The following is a 22,723-nucleotide window of genomic DNA, read 5'->3' as shown; positions in this document are numbered from 1 at the left end:
GGAAGTTAACTTTACCAATGTCTACCACCTATTAAACAGGAAGTCTGAAGGATTCAGTGCCCCCCAACCTCCCTTTCTACCTCCCATTGTTCTCTTAGTCTAAACATCAGCTTTCTTCTTCAGCCTCTTCCATGTGTCGGGAAATAGGTAAAAGGACTTCAGTGGTGACATTCATACAGTTAATGATCCAAGGGAAAAATCTCTAGTTTGCATATGAAAAAAATCCTAGGCAAGAGGTTGATTGTCCTTCCTAATGCTGGGGTAATCATTTTATATTCAAGGAGGTCTTATGATTGTCCATGTCTGGGGTCTCATACCCACCCCTATGATCAATAGACCAGATGACATGACTGGCCACATTACCAGAATTCCATGCTTCTAGTGGCTGGCTCAGCACCCCAAAGGAAGTGACGAATGCTAGAAGGACAAGAACAGACACCTGTGATGATAGCCTGTTGTGACTGATAGATCCTGGGGTGGAGAAAGGTCCAGGTAGCAGTCAGTCTAGGGCATTCCAGCAAAAAGATGAAACTTGAAGGAAGACATGAAGATGTTAAATAATGTAATGCATCCGGAGATCTCTGCAGGTATTTCAGATGTGTGTAACAAGGAGATCTGAGATTGAAGGTCACGAAGAATTTTGAACATGACCCTAAGGAGCTGATGCTTTATCCCGAAACCAGTGGTGAGTCTTTCAAGGAGTTCAAGTAGGAAGATGATATAATGGGTCCTGACTGTGAGCAAGATCTGTCTTTGGGCAGGTATAAAAGAAAGGTTAAAAGTAGAAAAACCAGTGAAGAAATTGATAATAGTTCAAAGTAAGAGAAAATGAGTCAACGAACAAAAGTAGTGTTAGTGGTGTGGGACTGGGGATGGAGGTGATAAGATCCATGATAAGAGGCTATGCTAGGGTTTGGGTATGTGATAGCCCCAAAGCTCATGAGATCATGCAGGAATGTTCAGAGGTCAGATGGCTAGATCGTGAGAACCATAACCTAATCAGTGGATTAATCCACTTGATGGATTAATAATTTGAAAGAACCACTGTATTGGGTAGTAACTGTAGGCAGGCGGATCATGGGTGGAGCTCAGGCTCAGAGAGTGTGCCCTTGGGCACAAGTTTTTGAGACCCCTAAGCCTCTACATTCTCAGGGGATACTGAACTAGCAAAAATGTCATTTGTCTTTTGGGGGTTTCAGGACTCAAATTAATAACACATGTGACAACAAAGCAAACATCACAGAGTGGTTAGAAATGAATCTGCTTTGCTTCGCTCATGAAAGCATAGGAAGGAAAGCCAATAAATGGAACTTTCGTGCTAAGAGCAAGCGATTTCTTGCTCTTTATGCACTTTGGTGGCAGAATAAAGTTAATGTCATAAAGACTGAGTTAATTATCACAGTATGTACATTTAAATTGAGGTGAATTAATTCGATTTCTATAATATTTTAATAATTATACCTTATTCTTTAACTTCCAAAGAATAAGTAAAATTTCTTCAAAATGTGAAGTTGTGCAATAATCATAACTTGGCAGTTAAGAGTTATCGTCCATAGGAGACAGCAATAAATATCTGTATTTAAATGGCAGACCATCTCAGAGAGTTTATACTTTTTAGGAAATAAAACATGAGAAACTTAGTTTAATAATTCAGAATATATATAAATATAATTTTAAAAGGGCATTTTGTCCCACCTGGCTGAAGGTCTTTCTTATTTGACATTTTATGGTAATTGATTTGTTCATATTCTTTAACCTCCTATCTTTTTTTTTTTTTTTTTTTTTTTTGGCAGTGCTGGGGATTGAACTCAGGGCCTCACACATGCTAGGCAAGTACTTTTACCACTGAGCCACAACCCCAGCCCCTCTTTTCTTTAAGACAAAAAATAAAAATAAAAAAGAACTCATCTGGTATGTTGTAGCCCTATAGTCATGTGGGTTAACAGTCTTTATTTCCCCTTCCTATTATCTTGAAATCTACTGAGATTCATAGCAATAGTTCAAAGATAATTGTGACCCAGAAAAAACTGCACAGGAAAATATGGCAATCACTTCACTATGCTATGTGTATCAAAAATTAATGTTGTTCACTTTAAATGTATATGATTTTTTTTTTCCTTTTCCACATATATTAAGTGCCCAGCACAGCAGCTGGCCTGCAGGAAGATTTCAGACACAGACAGAACAAGACTCCTTCTGCTCGCTGCCTGGTCTGTGCCCTGCTAAACACTGTGAAAGCCCCAATAGAGAAGTTTGACCAGGCAAGAACTTCCTAGTGAACTCTTGCACATGTGTGTTATTTGACTCCAAATCTTAAGAAGCGAAAGAGAGTTTATTCAGGACCAATATAGTAAGTAATCATTCATGATAAAGTCATAAATCATAGGTGTGAAATAACTACTCCTAAAGGAAAAATAAGTAATTTCTTACAGTACTACTCACCTGGCTTCTTTTTCCTCTAATAGACTAGCTGAGATTCACAATGACCTTGCAGGTCATTAGAAGAAAAATAAACAAAGTTAGTACAATAAACCTTCCCTGATGGCAAGTATATTTCACATAATTCTAGCACAAGGACCCTGGCTTTAAACGTGCTAAGCTGTGGTGCCCCCCATTTCACACGATAGTAAAGACTGAACCTCATATCGATGACCACAATTTCTGCAAACAATGATTCAGGTTTTGACTGGCAGCCCGCTGTGCACACCAGTGTTGGCAGTAACCGCTCACACTGACTTCAGGTGCTCTTAGAGTAAGTGAATTCCTTTCAGACTGCTCTGCACTTTATCTTAGCATATTTTCTCTAAACTGTTAAATGCCTTGCTCTTCACCGTGTCTAAGAAAAAGAAAATTTGATAGACTACAAGAATGTCAAATGTACCAGGAAAAAAAAGGCAAGATAATTCATCTCTTTGAAAACGAAATATGAGAGTTTAACTTCACAATAGGAGAAATGAATGTGAATGAGCCAGCTTTCAAGTCTCACTGTCACACTTGATGCACAAGCCTAACTTTGAAGTTCACAGAAACATCTCTAAAAGCGTGAAGAGCCCTGAGCCAGTGCAAGAGAAGGGTCTTTTAAAAGATGAAATGGAACAATTTATCAGATGGAAAACCTTACGCTGTGTGATGCCTTCAGAAACCACCCCCCCCCCCAAGGTCTTTTCCTAGCTGGATAGACCAGTCACCTTGGGAAGGGAATTACTTAGTCAAAAAGGATTTAAGGGATCCAGTAGGCATCCACTGCTCTAGAAGTGTGTAAAACAGATTGTTTTTTTAAGTTCCAATAAAGGCAGGTACTCGGACTGTAGAACTGACGACAGGACAAGGCACACCCAGTTGAATGATTTTTCTCAAGGCTCCGTGGAATGGAAGGAACCAAGATCCCAATACTTCCTCCCCCAAATTCAAAGCTTAAAAAAAAAATCTATTAGAGTAAGTTAGGGTTGTCTGACTCAAGTTCTGCTGACCAGAGGAGAGCCCCAAACCCAAAAGTGAACTCACCAAAAGAACTACATGCTGATGTTCAGTTCCAAGAGGAAAAATTCTAAGCAATTTTTTCCGACAGAAAAATCCAGCATCCAAGCTAGAGCTAGAAGCCACTGTAGATTTGGCCACCTGGCACCAGAATTACTGCTTTGAAAAAGCAATGGCTGAGTATGCAAATATAAACAGCCTCAGCAACAAGGCCCTAGCAATCAAGCATGTGGCACCAGGCAGAATCTGGGTGTTCAATCCAGAGTCTATAGGGGTAGATTGGAGCATATAAGGCCAGCATTCAAATAAGATATGACAGCACAGTCACAAAAGCAGCAGCAGGGCTGACATCCTTCAAATGTTGCACTACACTTTCAACTGATTGGAAAATTGGAAACAGAAAAATCTCTAAGATGGAAACACTAACTACCTTCTAGAAGGCTATGTCAGGGATCAAACATTTAATCTAAAATTGTTCAGTGAATTCAACAATTAATTCAAAATAAGTTTCTATAAGCCAGCAACAAACTATCTAAAAATAAAAAATTCCATTATGATAGCATCAAAAATAATCTAAAAAATAATTTAGGATACATTTAACAAAAGAAATACAAAATATACATTTGGAAACCTAAAAACATTGTTTAAATAAATTCAATAAAATCTAAATAAATAGAGAGACATCCCATGTTCATTAATTGGAAGACTTAAAAGTGGCAATATTTCCCAAATTGATCTACAGAATCAGTGCAATCCTAAACAAAATCCCAGCTACCATTTCAAAGCAACTGAAAAATTAATCCTAAAATTCAAATGGAAATGCAAAGGATCCAGTATAACCAAAATAATATCGAAAAGGGACAAAGTCAGAGGAGTCGCACTTCTGATTTCACAACTTACCACACAGAGATTTAAGATAGGAGTCTGGTGTTGGTATAATTGTAGACATATGAACTGAGGGGAAAAAATTAACAGTTCAGCACCACATCAATATTTATAGCAACTCAATTCACAATAGCTAGATTGTGGAACCAACCTAGATACCCTTTAACTGATGAATGGATAAAGAAACTGTGGTATATATACACACTGGAATATTATTCAGCTATAAAGAAGAATAAAATCATGGCATTTGCAGGTAAATGGATGGAGTTGGAGAATATCATGCTAAGTAAAATAAGCCAATTTCAAAAAACCAAAAGCCAAATGTTTTCTCTGATAAGTGGATGATGATACATAATGCGGGGAGAGTGAGGGGCCAGCCAGGTAAGAGAAGAATGGAGGAACTTTGGATTGTGTAGGGGGAAATGAGTGGGGGAGGGGAGGGGAGTAGGAAAGATAGTAGAATGCAATAGACATCGTTATCCTATGTATATGTATGATTACATAAAGGTTGTGACTCTATATCGTATTCAACCATAGCAATGAAAATTTGTACCCCATTTGTGAACAATGAATCAAAATGTAGTCTGTAAAAATAAAAATAAATAAAATTTAAAATTCAAAAAAATTAAAAAGAAATAAACCCATGCACTTTGCAGCAATTCGTTTTTGACACAGGTCTCAAGACCATCAAATGAAGAAGGAACAGTCTTTTCAACAAATGAATTTGACCACTTCATTATACCCTAAACAAAAATTAACTGAAGATGAATCATAGGCTAAATGGAATGGAACTCGTGGAATACAAAGAAGTCATTGCTATGACCTTGGATTAGGCCATGGTTTCCAAACTATGACACCAAAAACACAACTTGGGCAAGACTTTCAACCTCTCCGCACTTCGGTTGCCTTACCTGTAATGTGGAGAGGCTACCATAGGGCCTGGTGAGGACTGGAGCAAGTAACAGTTAGACCAGAACTTGGCCCACAGTGTGCTGTATAAACGTTAGCTATTGTCATTATTATCAGAGTTCTGGGAAAATTGCAAGCACCCACACAGAGGCATGGAGGAATTGTCAGAAAACTTGAAATGTTGAAAAGATAAGCTAACAGATAGGAAGAATTTTAGAGGCAAATGTCTTAAAGAGGATACATATGCAAGGAATTAAAAGTAAATGACAACTATATGACAACAAATTATTAATGAATCCGTTGAAATTAAAGGAGGAAAAGAAAAAGTTGCCAGGAAAAGAGTTCTTCTATTTTTCACTATTTAAGAATTCCAGAGGCGTTCATAAACACTGAAATCAGAAATGAAACTACTCTAGTTTTGGCCACTGGTCTTTCGAAAAGGAGGGATTTCCATGTTGCTGGAAGAGAGTTCCCATGAAAAGTGCTAACTTTTGTTCAAATGTGGACATTTATTTAAGGACTCTTCTTTCTATAAACTTTGGAGAAAATAATAGATACAAGTTATTGCATGTCACATAAATAAAATAGAAAGCATTGACAGCATTGAGCAGCTATGGATCTAACTCCACCTAAGAGATGGAGTATGGTCAAAGTCACTGAATATAGATTTGCTCTTCCCTAGCTCCCTCCCCAGCTTCCTTCTTGGTATGTTGGTTAGTTGTTCTTGTTTTCAAGCATTTTAAAAATAGTATCAGTCAGAATGGATTATTCTGTGATTTATTTTTTTCTCATTCAGTATTATTTTTCAAATATTTACTCAGAATCACATGTGAAGATGAAGTTCATTTACTTTGCCCTGATGTATGATATTCCAGTTAAAGATACTTCACAATTGTTAAACTCCTGTCAACAGGCATTTTGATTGCCTCTGGTTTTTGCTCTTACCACTAATGCTGCTGTGAATGTTACCATAATTCTTAATATGCATATTTAGAGAATTTCATCATGATACCTAATGAGCAAAGATGCTCAGTTGCAGTGAAATGTTCAGCTTTATAATAGAATGAGCAATTATTTTCCAAAGTAGTTGTACCAACTTACACTCTCCTGAAAGGAGTACTTAAGAATTCCCATTAATCACATTTTTACCGACCCTTGGTTTTGGCAGACTTCTTAATCTTTTAGTTTTAGTGTGCATCTAATTTCCATCTTCCTGGTGGCTAATGGTTTATCATTTCTTATGTCTGATTGCCACTTGTGAAATGGTTATGAATTTTTGTTCATGCACTGAATTATTTTTCATTCGTCATCTTTCTTTCTGATGCATATTCCTTTGAAAACTATATGCCTTGCTGTGTGTGACTTATCTTTTCTTGTTTTTTTTTTAATTTTAATGTAATAATAACTCATCAAATGTCTTCTTTGAAGAAGTCTTTCTCTCTTAAAGCCTTCAATGAAATTGGTTTTTGCCTTTCACCTTTAGCTCATTAATTGACTGGGAATTGATTTTTTTGTGTATAAAATAGGTAAAAATTTGTGTTAGAGTTAAATTCATTTTTAATCTACATGGGACACAAATTCTCCCAGAACCATTCTTGATCCTTACATTTCCTCAGTGATCTACAAAAACACCTATGGCAATATGTTGGGGCCACAACTGAGATCTCATTTCTTTTCCATTGACCATTTTGTCTATCACAATAACAACAATACTATAACAACAATACCACGCTGTTGGGGCTGGGGTCTAGGGATAGAACCCAGGGATGCTTAACCACTGTGCCACATCCCCTGTCCTTTGTTCCTTTTTTTTTTTTTTTTTTTTTTTTTGAGACAGTTTCTCACTAAGTTGCTGAGGCTGCCCTTGAACTTGAGATCTTCCTACCTACGCCTCTTAAGCCACTGGATTGCAGGAGTGCACAACCACACCCAGCGACAGCACTATTTTAATTACTAGGAAAGTATGAAAGGAAAGGAAAGCATCCCACCTCTTTACCTTACTGTTCTTTAGTACTACCTTTGGTGATTCTTGGGCTTGGCTGTTCCAAACAATATTTTTACAAGTGACACTGGCCTCATAAGGCCAGTTTATGCTATAGCAACAAATGGACCTAGTGGTTTAAATCTCAGTGGTTTAAAACAAAATGAAAGTCGATTTCTTGCTTAGCTACTTAGTTTTTTGGGTTTGTTTTTTTTTTTTTTTTTTTTGTCCACTCTTCCCCATGACACCCACATTCTAGGAATCAGGTTAACAGAACAGCAGCACAAGGCTCATTGTGTTTCCTCCCTGGCAGAGGGAAAGGGTTCAGACAGTGGCACGCTGTTCATGCAGCATCCTAACAGGAAGTGACATGTGCACTTCCAAACATGACGGATAGCCATTGGCCAGAACTGGTTACATGGCCCACTCTAAGGAAGCCCAGCAATGCCATCTACTGTGTGTCTGGAAGACAGTCAAAAATGTTTGTTGAACTAATGATTGCAACATGCACCATTCCCCCTAGAGCTACACCCCAGAAGGGTCCAACCAGCCTACAGAATGGTACAGATAAAAACAGAGGGGTGGATTCTGTCTCATTATTTACCCAGGATCTGCAATGTCATTTATTTTACTGGATTTTAGACAAAGCAAGACCTCGGTTAAATAAATTTCTGGCAAATACTGTGGAAATAGGATAAGTCACCTCTTTGAGAATGAAACTATGAAGTCATAAAATGGGCTCACCTCAGTTACATTAAAGTAAAATTAGAGTCCAAAACACCTTCGTTCCAATGCCATTGAACATCCCTTCCCTGAGTTACACAGAAAACTCGTCTGTTGACTCCTCCCTTGAAAGATGTTTCAAATGAAATAAACACAGATAACCAATCTTCATTGAAGAGTCCACAGCTTCTAAGAAATAGGTCACACATCTCCTGACTCCCATTGGCCCAAGAGGAAAAGGAGCTAGTACACAATTCAGCACATCTGATATATATATATATATATATATATATATATATATATATATATATATAAACACAATGAGATAAACATAGTATAGTGAAAGAGTGAGGCTCTGAGTCAGGCTGCCTGGGTGTGAGTCTTTGTTCTTCATTTTTTAGCTGTGTGAAACAGAGTAATTATGGACACTAAGAGCTTGGGTTCTGGAATGAAATTGGTAGGCTCTGCCTCTTTCTGGCTATGAGTCTTTGGGAAAGTTACTTAACCTAAGTCTCCCTTTATTTACCTGCAAAATGGGAATGAGGTTAGTAGTTACTTCACGGTGTTATTATAAATGTTATATTATGCTTTTAAAGGTGTTAGTATAATGCTAGGCACATAATAAGTGCTCAATAAATGAGGGCTAGCATTGTATTGATATACTATTATTGATATTATTATATAAATCATATTCATTACAGGGGACTTACTATGCTTGTCATTAATCATAAGTTCACTAATGATATAGATTTATCTTCACCTTTCAAAGATGCTTTCCTTTTCTATTGGTTCAGCAGTACAATATAGACAATATTAGAAATGGTACCAAGACCATAGGGATGGAACTGGCCTCCTGTGGTGAATATGGGCAAATGTGGCAATCTGGGGACCCAGTGTGCATGGGAAGGACTTTGCATATGCAGAAATGAAAACATAGGGATCAAACAAAGCACTGCCTAAACACTGGTTATCTGTCCCAGAAATGCTCCCAAGATCACAGCCTGGCTTCCAGGAAATGAGAGTACTTGATTGCTTTGTAGAAGGTGTGGGGAGGCCTCAAATTTGAGTCATTCATGCAGCCCTCCATGTTCAAGAGAAAGCACCCACTGTGAGCAGAATCTTCCCCAGTTCTCATGGTGAACTGGCCACCATCTTGTCCTCACTGTATAAAAACCCTCAGAGTCAACCAGAAATTTCCAGACTTCCTATTTCAGTGGAACTTGAGGGTCCTGAGGTAGAAGCTAAGGGAATCTAGGAATGCTCTTTTTCTTGGGCATTACAGAAACTCAAATACTGGCTCTTTCCTTCCCAGGGCTGAGAGATGATGAGGAACATCAATGGTGGTGCAAAAGAGGATGAGATAATAACAAAATCAGCCTTTTTCAAGCCCAGCGTCACTGACATGAGCCTTCTCCAGGGAGGGCTCAGTGATGAGTGTAATGCAGGACGCTTATGACCCGCAGTCCAGGTGTCATCTACCAGAACCTTGCTAATTGGTAGCAGGTTACAACTCCTCATTTCCTCCTCACTCACCTTCTACAAGCAACTTTGGCCTTCAACCTCACCCCAGCCAAAGCTCATTTGTTCTGATGACAGAATTCCCTTCTACTCTCAAGGGCTGGCCTGGTGTGGTCAGCCACAACTCCCCCACTTCCTGCCCAGGTGCCCTTTTATGAATAACCCCATTCATCGTGTGCAGGGGAGAAATTGGCTGATCCTTATGTGCTGATTAATGCAACCTCCAACGCTAGTTCTTTCCAACAAAGTAACCTGGTTTCTTTCCTCCCAAGAGACTAGCCCATGACCTCTAAGGGCATATGGGGTGGTGGGGGAGGGAACTGAAACAGAAAAAAAAAAAAAAAAAAAAAACAAGAATTTCTTGTTTAATTACCTGTTTTGTTACTACTTGTGTGGCTTCTTTCTTTTCTCCCTATTTTTAGTTAATTAGTTGGATTTTTTTTCTCCTTACAGTTGAAATTTCAGGGTATAGTTAATTAAAAAGATTTCATCTGGTTTTAATATCAAGATTAAAGGTAAATCTTGTGGTTCAGATGAGCTTGTGGGTGCAGTTAATCCCTGAAGGGGTCCTAGCTCCTAAGAATATGGGAAATTCCCTGCTTCTGTTTGTGACTGATGGGCCACTGTGAGGGTCATAAACTCAGGAAGACTATGAGAGGAAAGTATCAAATTGATGAATACTAAACCTCTCCATCCAGCCTAACTAAGACATTCACAGATTTCCTAGCAATTATCAGGTACTGTTTATTTCCTATTGCAGAACAAAAATTACTAAGTTGCCTTGTTACCAATGGACATACAATCTACAATGGAGCAGAAATACTTATGCAAACAAATCCAATTCAAGGAAGATTGACATAAATGCCCTAAAAGTTTAAATCAAAGGAGTTGTGAGTTAAAAGGGAAAGAAAGAAACAAAGACAAGGGATCGTATAAAGAGAACTGGGTTTGAGCAAGACCTTAGCATACAAGTAAGCATTACGCAGAAAGAGACTTTGATCAGTACCTTGCTTTATTAATCTTCCCAAGGGGACTCATGAAGACACAAGATGTTGTACATCCATCTGCTTATATATGTCATCCCCTACCCAAGTAGAATATGAACCCATGCAGATGGATTCTGTGTCTTATTTTTGTTCTGGCACCAAGAGCAGTGCCTGCCAGGTAGTAAGCACATGATGTCTACATATTGAATAAATGGATAAATGAAGGAAACATCAAAGTGTTCCAGGTAGAAGGGACAAAGTAAGCAAAGGAAGACAGGCACAAAAAAATTAGTTATTGGCTATTAATCTCTATCATAAATTAAGTATGTGCTTTCAATGTATCACACTGATGTTCTGTGCCTAAAGTAAACTTTTTCTGCAAAGGGCCAGATAGTACCATAGGCTTTGCAGGCCATGTTATCTCTGGGGCAGTTCCTCCACTCTGCTGCTGTAGCATGAAAGCAGCCATAGCCAACATGTCAGGGAGTGAATAGGAGTAAGCATGGCCCCGTAGCAATAAAACTCATTTACCAAAATAGGCAGGGGGTTAAATTTTACACACAGTCCATCTTTGTATTTATAAACCAAAGGAAAAGAAAGTTAAGTGCTCTGTGTAATTGCCCAGTTCATGTAAATGTGTGTGAAGAGAAAAAAAAATACAGTAGTTATCAATATATTATGGATTCACTGTCCATACCCACACAAAATTCATGTGTTGAAATTTACCCCTAATGTGATGGTGTCAGGAGGTAGGGTTTTGCAGACATGACTAGGTCAGAAGGATGGAACTCTCCTAAAAGGGATTACTATCCTTATAAAAGAAATGCCAGAGAACTCTCTAACCCTGTTCCTGCCTTGTATGGACATAAGTCACTATTCTGCACCTAGAATAAGGCCCTCACCAGACCCAGACCATGCTGCCATCCTAATCGTGGACTTCCAGCCTCCAGACTGTGAGACATAAATTTCTATTGTTTATAAGCCACTCAGAGTATACTATGTTGTTACAGCAGCCCCAACTCAGACACAGAATTTGTAGCACTGAATGGTCACCTGATATGTATGTTTTATTCCCAGATTACCCTATGGATCAAAGTTTTTGTTCAGTCACACTGAATTTACTAGGCCTGAGTTGAAAACTCAGCTCAGTTCCCTCCAGAACATTTTAAACAGTTATCGAATGTTTAGCAAATTCCCAAACACATGGCAGAGATACTGGAGCAGATGTTCCCCAGCAGAACTTGCTTTCATGATTCAAATTTAAATTTTTATTTGAAAGAGCTAGATGACTCGGCACCCTTCTCATTAGATGCAAATATGTACCTGTGAATATGGCTCAAAGATTTAGGCGTTTTGTGAGGATTCCAAATAGAAATCCCAGGTATTGGCCTATCATAGTCACACTGAGATGGAAATAACAACAGAGTAATATTGACCAGGATATACCAGGACCCAGAATTTAGCTACATAGGTGGTAGTTAGCTGTGTGTTCAAACAAGTTAGAAAGTCTACAAAGGTATAGCTAAGACTAAATCACTTAGAGAAGTTCAGGTTGTCAGGAGGTGGAGTTCAGGGTCCTCAGAGGATAAAGGGTCAGCTAAGTCCCAGGCGGGTAAGCAGGTCAGAGGTCAAATCTAGAAAAACTCAACCAGGACCAGAAGATTCAGATATCTCAATATTGGCTCCAAGAAGCCAAAGAGGGTAGCTGAAAGGATGGGTACAGAGTTGATTATTGTTCTTCTTGGTCACAGACCAATGTATTTGTCAGATGGAGACTTGCCAGCTCTCCCAGTTCACATGACTGTTTTTTCCATGTCATTTTCCTCGTTCAGTGATTGATGAATTTTGGTGAGGAAGACGTTAAAGAGACACCTCCAGGTACTTTATCCAATACATTGTCAAATATGTCAAGCACATCAAGTTAAAGGTGTATACCCTGCCACCTTCATTCCCACACCTGCTATGAATGAGAGATGGACAACAATGAGTAATGAAATGGGAATTATGCACGACCCTCTACTCCTATGGCTGGGAACACCGTCAGCCAGATGACTGAGTCCAGCCAGTGGGATGGGAGTAGGAAGCAATGTCCTGCAACAGCCAGCCCTAGCACATTAAACCTTCCCAAATATGGTCTTTCACCTTTTTTAACCCTTCCAACCAACTGGAATGGAAAGGACTCCCAGTCATTTGAACAAGATAACAAAGGCATAAGACTAAAGCAACCTGGATCCCTGAATCACCATGTGGATGGGAGTCAGCAGCCCAGGAGACCCATCCTTGCTCTGAGATTGTAGCTTTAAGTCTCTGAGATTAGGCTATCTCTACTATGGCAGTTCACATTACCTAAACTAAGGTAAGGTAGAAGAGCGCACTTTACTACTGAAAAAATTTTACAAGCATCGCCTGACCTCACAGAGCCTGTGCACTGTAAAACTCAGTGAGAAAAAAAATGAATCAAAAGAAATCAATGTGACTGAGTTAAAATTACATTTTCCTCATTTAAACAGAATTCAATCATATCTCCTATGTGAAAGGAAAAGAAATAAGTAAACAAAACAGCCCCTAGGAACTGAGATAAGAAAGACCTAAACTGGTATTAATTCCTACTGCGCATTAAGTAAATGGTGAAATTAAGGGATTCTAAAGGTGACCACACAATAGATCTGAGGACCATTAGCAGACAACAAAGGATATTTCCTTTTCCTTTTCCTTTAAACTTTTTTGTATTATTATTTTTTTCTCTTTATGCGCTGAGCTATCCCATCTGTCAGTTAATTATATATCTTATTTATTTCATGCATATGACCCATCTAAACTGCAATTCCATAAGGGCAGGGACCAAGTTTTTAACATTTTTCTTTTTGTCCTTCTAGGCTCAGAATTGAATCTATCATACTCCTCAGCTCAAGATCCCAATCATTATTGATCTGGGTCAAAGTCACTGTTGTGTTTTTTATTTTTTTTGGTTGTCAATGGATCTTTATTTTACTTATTTATATGCAGTGCTGAGAATCGAACCCAGTGCCTCACACATGCCAGACAAGCGCTCTACCACTGAGCCACCACCCCAGTCCCACTATTGTTTTTTGTTTTGCTGTTTTTCCTCTTTATCCTCCATCCCCAATCTCAATTTTCCTTCCCCTAACAGAAGCACTCACTTTTATCTACTTAATACATATATTTCTATTCCATCTTTCAGATTTTGACCAATTCGTGTGTCCAACCTGGAGAACTTAAGTATCACTATTTTGTGTGCACATGCATAATCATAAATGGTATTTTGCTATCAATTTAACTCTACATCTTACTTTTTCATTCACTTCTTTGTTTCTAAGATTTATCAGTGCTGCTTCATGTAAATCTGGTTCACTTCTTCTGACTCAGGCCTAGTATTCTCTAGCATAATTGACATGCATGAATCCATCAGCATGTTATAAAATAAGTATAACAAAAGTACTTGATGAGAAAGTTTCTTGTTGGCCACGAATTGTCTGACTTCATCTGGGATTTTATTAAATTTAACCATTTGGTTAATGACAGAATCAGAATTGGCAGTGTGTTCATTTCATTCACCGGTGATGATGGTCTTAGAAGTAATGAGAATGACAGGATGACATGCCACCCCCACCCTGCCAAGCCTGCTGTAAGCTCTCTAATAATGACCTCTGTCTTTGTCTGATTTAAATTTGTGAGAAATTACTGCAGTATCTTCCTGTTTCACACAGATTCTAAAAAAACTGTGGTGTGTTTGGGCAGTTCATGGGAAGAGAGAAGCTTCTCACTGATGTTTTCCTTTAGATGTCAAGAATACCATCTTATCTTCCCTGCACATTATCCTTCAATCGCTCTCCTCCTTCCCTGGAGAGTTCTACAGTAATGCCCTCCTGAGGTAGGAAATCCTAGTCAGTGTTTCCTAAAGTATAGTCCACAGACTCACAGCACATCAGAAGGCCTCAGTATTTGTTACAAATGAAGGTCCCAGAGCACTTCTCAGCTGAACCAGTCTCTGATTGTGGGTGGAACCCCAAAATTACACTTGTTGATCACTTTGCATGTTAAGGCTCAAATCCTTCTGCATAATCCTTAGTTATTTTATGAAGAAATTAACCATACTTAATATCTCCAGATAATATTAGACTTCATGATTATAGAATGCTGTAATGGAAGCTGTTCACCAGACTTTACCTCCCTGTGCAAAAGATTTTAAGATTTATAGCAAGAAGGATCTACCCAGTCTAAGCATTTGTATTAAAAACTATCTAAAAACAGTTATTTCACTTAAGACTTTAAGAGGATAACAGATTACTTCAAGATCGCAGTTCAAGTTTCTGTATTCTATGAGACAAATCATACTCTGCTATAATCTATACACTAATATTATACCTTATTCTATACACTTAATGTTGTACCTTCAAGAATGTATAGAATAAAAATAAATTTTAAAAAAAGAATGTATAGATTATGGCAGAGTATGATTTGCCTCATAGAATACAGCACAAAGTCTCTTGATTGGGGAAATGGAGATTGCCTTTAAATTAAAGCTAAAAGGCCAAAGCTCATTCTGTTTCTCTTCTCCTGGGAGACAGACATTCTCTCTACCACGAGAATTTTGGGCATTCATCATTGCACAAATTTTTGCCAATACTTGAGAAAATAAAAGTCTGTGCAGAGTCCACTCTTGCTTAATGCAACTTAATTGGAGGGTTATTTCAAGCTTGCTATTACAGGGAGAGAACCTTCCTACTCAAATCAAAACAGAAGTGGGATCCATCATTGCTCAGAAAATGGAAGCTCTGCTGTTGCTACTTCTTGTGCAACCCCATTAAACACAACCCTGGTGATGAGGAGACTCAGCGACTGGTGAAATCAGAAGGGAGAGAGAAGGCAGCTTTGCCTCCTCTGCAACAGGCCATCTTTGGCTGGGCAGTGAGGGTGAGATGGCAGCATTACCAGTCGGGGTCAAGACACAGGACCAACGCCCACAAGAAACCTGGTAGCAGGTGCATACTAAGCTGCAAAGTACATCCAGGTTGTCTCTGGCTGCCACAAGGAACAGGGCACCAAAGACCTAATGGCTCACAATTCAGTGAAATAATCTTAGAAGAGTGTCCTGCAGTTTTCCTTATCAAATCAAAGGTCAAACTGGGGTGTTATGTTTTTAAACAAGGGACACTTCAAACCAAAGATTGCAATCATTATTTCTATCAACAAAATATTTGGGAAGTATTAGAATGATTTAATGAACAATATGGACCTCATTTTAAATCAATCAATGAGCAATTTATAATATACGTATTTATACTTGTATTACTCATAACATTTTAGTGCATTGCTTTCTTATTGCTAGACATTCCAAACATTGCTGTTGAGTACACATGTACATACTGTATATTTGTGCACACACCAGATTTTGGGTGGGAAAATGTAGCAAGGCTTAGTGTTTCTTTAACTCAGTTTCGTAGAAGAGAAAACTGATCTTATTCTATTTCAGCTCATATTTTGATAAAAGAGAAGTTCTCAGCCTGATTCCAATTAAATAAACTGGGGTTCCAACCACTTTTCTAAATTCAAAGATGGAAAGAGTGCTGCATCCTATCTCAGCTTGTAACTTAGGGAAGTATCTGTCCATTTATCAAGAGCATCCTAACAAATTTTTGAAGCATCCTAACAAATTTTTGAAGTATCCTAACAATTTTTTGAAGATACCCAAAGATTTATATAAGATCCCAGTTACTAAGAGGTTGGAGAATAAATACCTTGACCAAGAACCTTCAAAGTCAGGCTTAAACTTAGTCCAGCACCCAATTGTCTACCAACACAACCTTCATTCCTACACCTCCTACTCCTGTTTCCAAAATATGCTTCAGGTCATGTGCTTTCTTTTGTCATTCTATGTACCAGTTTCTCTGCTGTGTTTCAAGCACCATTACCTTCCCTGTTCCTTGCAGTTTTTTCCAGATCCTGTCCATTCTGCAGGAACAAAAAACTGTTCCCAGTATGCATCATGAATGATCTTCCCCACGTCCCTCCCTCCACATCCCCTGCTCCATATGAGCTCTGGCTGCCTGCACACACCACAGCTTCATGTCACTGTTGAGATGGCCCTGTCCTTCCTGAGTTTTTCTGCCACTTTTGTTGTTTTGCCTGTTCTGCTGCTCCTAACTTGTCACATGCCTGATGTCTTCTGTGCCTGTGTAGATTGTGAGCTCCTGAGGAAAGGGCGGTGCACACTCCTTTTGAAGTCAACAGTATCCTTGGATTCAGGGTCCTGGCCAGAGAAGCTGCTCATCAAAGTCTCTTTGTTGGATTTCTCTTGAAAGACTCTTTTGCTGCTTCAGGTGTCCCCTTTGTCAGCAGCCTTTCAGGCTTAAATAAATTGCCCATCTTTGCCATTTAATTCCTTCATACAGGGCTCAGCCTCCTCTTATAGGAAATGTCTTTCTTCTCACTCATGACATTTTTTTTTTAGTACAAAAGATGTGAAATACTTACTTAAAAATAAATTTAATATAGTCTTTTTCAGAGGGGCAAAGATAGTCATTCTTGGTTAAAATATATTTTGAAAATTGTTACCTAGGGTCAAAGACTGTGCATTATAAACTCAGATAGAGTGAGCATTTTGAGAATAAAAAAGCACTCCCAAAAGTGATACCTTTTAATTCATGATTCTTTTTTAAACTATATCTCATAAGATTCAATCTATAGCAAAGGCACCTTAACTTTAAATATAGCAGTTAGCAAATCATTCCCAAAGATGCTCAGACTCGCTGGTGTAGTTCAGGAATTCATGACAGCTTTAATCTGCTTTGGGGCACATAAGTAGCTTTTCTCTGGAATGCAAGTTTCTCAATCAGACTTCTCTTAATTCAAAGAGACTTGGGGACAGAATGGTCGGGAATATGGGGTTCTGCCTGTCTGACCCACTAAGGATTAATACAGGAAAGGGAAAGCTTGCTTCATTAAAGTCTGGGTCCTTGGTGTGAATTTGTAGAATATTATCTCTCTCCCCAATGTGCTGGCAAGAGACTAGCATTAAGTCAAACAATTTTTCCATTTAATCCTATTTGCATCACCTCTGTGGTGACTACCCTAGTAGTATCCCTGCCTCAAAGGGTTCCTGGGTCAATTCGAAAAGAAGAAATGCACCAACAGCATCTGAGAATATGGTAATGCACAGATTTCAGTGCCTGGACTCAGTAGCTTTTGAAATTATACTAGTTTGCAATGCACACCTTCCCTTGAATTACAATATGTGTTTCCTTGAAAGTTACTTCTCAGGAAAACTCCCTCAATGCCAATGTAAATTTTTCCCAAGTCCAAAATTAAATCACATACTAGTGAAACTCAGATGTCATAAAAGAAGATAAAAGGGAAGCTGAGTTAATAAAGGACACCAGTTCTCCTTGGAGGGAAATACGATTTGATTTTTCTTTTAACTCTGAGACTTCTAAGACTCAGTTCTTATAATCTCTAAGATGTATGGCCTAGAGATTTAAAAAAAAAAAAAAAAAAAACCATATCAAACAAAGAGAAAGCACATTCTTAAAATCTTAAACACTGACTTGAGAGCTGATGGGTATAGACTTCCATGTGATCAGTTGTCTATTCTTGTGTAACAAAGTGTCCCGAAAGGTAGTATCTTAAAAATAACCCTTTTGTTTGCTCATGGTTTCGTGGATCAGCAACTTAAACTAGGCTCAGCTGGGTGGTTCTTCTGCTGGTGTCCCTTGAGGACACCCATGTGACTGCATATTATCTGATGGTTTAACTGAAGTGGGATGGTCTAATGTGGCCTCTTTCGCATATCTGAGAATTGGAGAGACCAGCTAAATCACACGTCTCCTGCAAACTGGCCTGGGCCGCTTCACATAGCAGATGATTTCAGATAAGATCAGAAACCTAGGTTGGGCTTACAACTCCCTCCCACAATGTCCCTTCTGATATATTCATTGGTCAAAGCAGCAACAAAGTCAGTCTCAATTCAAGGTTAGGCAATCAGAACTCACTCTCCATAAGAGAAACTGGGAAGAGTTAGTGGTCCTTATAAGTCAACCTCACCATCAAATTTCCGTAACACAAAAGTAAAGCAGAATAAATATTCTGAGCTCAGTTAAGTTTTCTTTTTTAGTTTCTACCCCATAAAGGAACATTTATTTTGAAAAAATTCAAGACCACATGTATTAAAAAGACTTAAGGTGTACTCAACATGGAATCAGAACACAAATAGTGAAAATTGAGTAATCATGAATCTAAAAGACCAGAATGTGTGTAACTATATGATTCACAGTATGAATATGAACCTGTATGAGCAATATGATTAGATCACCTTGATTCTTAACCATTAGAATAACCTGGAAAGATCTTGCAAAATATTCATGCCCAATCCTTACTTCAAATGTATTACATAGAAGTTCCCTGGACCAGTGTTTTCTTTTCTTTTCTAACCTTTTATAATGGAAGTTTTCAAAGATACTCAAAAGTTTAAAAAAAAAAAAAAAAAAGGCAAGGAGGATATTATAAATTCATATGTATTCATCACTCACCTTCAATAGTTAACAGTTTGCCAATCTTCTTTCATCTTTAAGTCTTCTATGCTCCTTTTTTCCCCTTCGAGACATGTTAAAACAAGTTTAAGGCAAAATGGTATTTTATTTGGTGTGCATATTTATTAAGGACTTAGAAAATCAATGTTTAGGTGGTAGTCACCTTGCAGTTCTTGGGTTCCTCTACAATTCTCTATATTCTTTACACTTACATCAGTCCATGTGACTTGCTCTAGCCAACCTTCTGAGTTGAGGCATTAAGAGCCAGGTGGCTCCTCCATATTTGTGTTGCCTGCCTCAATGTCCTTGCAAGTCCAGTGTCCTAAGGGCACAGGTACAATATGGAAAGAAGCTGCTAATTCGCAGCAGACTTTTTGTGATCAAGATGAGAGTCTTTATTGCTACTGAAACCGAGGAGCCTATATTTAAGCTCAGCATACCAAAAAAAGAACACAACCCTAGTGGCCCTATTTGCCACTTTCTGCTCTAGAGACCAGAGAACATTCAGTAAAACTCTTTGGGACTCAGTTTCATCATTCACAGAGTGGGTGGCAGTCACACCCGTAGTCTCCACCTCAAAAAGTTCACATGAAAGTGAAAGTAAACTTATTTGAAACATTGAAAATGGTTATAAAATGTGGTTGTTAGACTATTGTTTGGTCTCCCAAAATGCACTTCCTCTGACAAATAATTATAAAACCTGGTAAGGACTATGTAAAATTTGTCAGGCAAAAATGTTGTTTTCTGATTGTTGTATTGTGGGGACTTTTTGTGGGCAGTTACTGGGGATTGAACCCAGGGATGTTATACTCCGAATGCTGTTTTTGTTGTTGTTGTTGTTGTTGTTTGTGGTGCTGGAAATTGAACCCAGGGCCTTGTGCGTGAAAAGCAAGCACTCTACCAACTGAGCTATACCCTGAGCCCCAAAAAATACTTTTCTTAATTCACCTATAATATTAGTACTTTTTAATTGCAAACTGTGACCATAAGGTATATACATATGGAGTTATGTTTTTTATATATATGTATGTTTATTTACATATATATGTTTTATGTATATAATATTTATTTTTCAAAAGTAGATGAATTTGGAGAAGACAATTGCCAGAAGAGGCCTTGATAGCCAGGCTAGGAATTTTGGCTTTAACCCTTGAGTTCATTTTATCAAAATTGCTCAATCCCTAGGAATACACACTATGAGCCAGAGGACATGAGATGTCACAGAATAAACTAGGTGCATATTTCTGATGGGTCAAATTTCTTAAAGAGTGATCGTTTGCAGAGATTGAAAAATTTAACCAATTTTAAGATGATTACATTAGACAAGCAGAAGTATTACTTGACATGAAATGCAAAGTTGTTATATGTTTTTAAAAACAAAATACAAGGATTCTTAACATTTTTAAATTTGTTTTGCAAATGTCATCTATTTGATCTCTACTCCCAAGCCAGGAGCACTTACTCTTCTTCAGAAAGGAGCACTGAGTGGAGAGGTTTGAGAAGGCCTTCTTTAAGCAGTAGGACATCAGAAAAGAAAAGGGCCAGCAGGGGCACTGAACCCAGGCACTGTAGTCAGAGGGTTACTAAGAGTCTCATGGGGTGGATGAAGCTGAGAGCAGTCAAAGTGGATGGGAACAGATGGGTTCACAAAAACCCAGACAGGAGTGTTTGCACCTGGCTTCTGAGTTCACCTGGTCTACTCTTGCCAACCCCAAAGCCAGTCCCTGTTACTGCTCTCAGTCACTGCATGAGGTTTTAATACAAAAACATAAAAAAGCACTAGATACGCGTTTCCTCTTTGTTATGGTGTGGATGAAAAGTGTCCCCCAAAAGCTTATGTGTGAGAGAGTGCAAGAAGGTTCAGAGGGAGATCCAAGATGGCGGACTAGAGGATGACTGCATCTTCCGTCCCTCCAGAACTCAGGATTCAAGAAAGGGAGGTACTGAGAGACTCAGACCAACATAGAGCCGTGGGGTGAGTCTCTCCCACTGGGTGAAGCTCGGCCCGGGTGGTAGGCCCAGACAGGGACAGCTTCTCAGAGCAGGGCAGGGCAGCTAGAGTCTTCCCCAAGCAGCCCTGCTCTCTCCAGTGGCAGGCGCCATCCACAGCCAGCTTCTAGGAGCAGGCCCGCCCAGTGAGAGCTTTTCTGCACAGAGCCAACCCCAAGCCGTGAACCCAGCAACAGGCCCGGCCTGCAGGTGGCTTCTGGGACCAAGGCAGGACAGGGAGAGGCTTTCCCCAAGCAGCCTGGCTCCCTCAGGTGGGGGCAAGCCCTGTCTATAGCCAGTTTCTAGGAGTAGGAATGCCCAGTGAGACGATTTCCACGCAGAACCAGCCCCCAGTCCTGGACCCAGTAGCGGGCTAGGGTCAGCTTTCTTCGGAAACACTGCATTATCAAGTTCTCCAAGACTTCAGGCTACTGAAGGCTGGGAGATGATATAGTGGAAATCTACAGGGACACTATAAGCCAAAGAGGAAATCTGCAATATCTCAGAGTCCCACTGATATCTGACCAATATGAGAAAACAAGGGAAGAAAATGTCCCAAACAAACCTAGATACTATGTCAATAAAACCCAATGACAGCACAGCAGAAGAAATGTCAGAAAGGGAGTTCACAATGTACATAATTAAAACAATCAGGGAAGCAAATGAGGAGATGAAAGAGCAAATGCAGGCATTAAATGATCACACCAATCAACAGTTAAAAGAGGAAATACGGGAAGCAAGAGATCATTTCAATAAAGAGTTAAAGACACTGAAAAAAAAAAACCAAACAGAAATCCTTGAAATGAAGGAAACAATAAACCAAGTTAAAAACTCCATAGAAAGTATAACCAATAGAATAGAACACCTGGAAGACAGAACCTCAGACATTGAAGACAAAATATTTAATCTTGAAAACAAAGTTGACCAAACAGAAAAGATGGTAAGAAATCATGAACAGAATCTACAAGAACTATGGGATATCATGAAGAGGCCAAATTTAAGAATTATTGGGATTGAGGAAGGCTTAGAGAAATAAACCAAAGGAATGAACAATCTAATCAGTGAAATAATATTAGAAAATTTCCCAAATCTGAAGAATGAAGTGGAAAACCAGGTACGAGAGGCTTATAGGACTCCAAATATACAAAATTACAACAGACCCACACCAAGACACATTATTATTAAAATACCTAACATACAAAATAAAGACAGAATTTTAATGGCTGCGAGAGAAAAGAATCAAATTATATTTAGGGGAAAACCAATAAGAATATCAGCAGATTTTTCAATGCAGACCCTAAAAGCTAGAAGGGCCTGGAACAATATTTACCAAGCCCTGAAAGAAAATGGATGCAAACCAAGAATCTTATACCAGGCAAAACTTACTTTCAGATTTGACAAAGAAATAAAATTCTTCCATGATAAACAAAAGCAAGAGAATTTACAAAAAGAAAGCCACATTACTGAACATTCTCAGCAAAATATTCCATGAGGAAGAGATGAAAAACAATGATGCAAATCAGCAACGGGAAGAACTAGCCTAAAGGAGTAGCCAATAAAGGAGAAACCAAATCATGTCAAAAAACAAAAATGAGTCAAATGACTAGAAATACAAATCATATCACAATAATAACCCTGAATGTTAATGGCCTGATCTCATCAATCAAAAGACATAGACTGGCAGATTGGATTAAAAAGAAAAATCCAAC

The sequence above is a fragment of the Sciurus vulgaris genome, assembly GCF_902686455.1.
Source record: "Sciurus vulgaris genome assembly, chromosome: 13".
Taxonomy (NCBI): domain Eukaryota; kingdom Metazoa; phylum Chordata; class Mammalia; order Rodentia; family Sciuridae; genus Sciurus; species Sciurus vulgaris.
The sequence above is the reverse complement of the archived record's forward strand: the minus strand, read 5'-3'. Positions refer to the sequence as shown.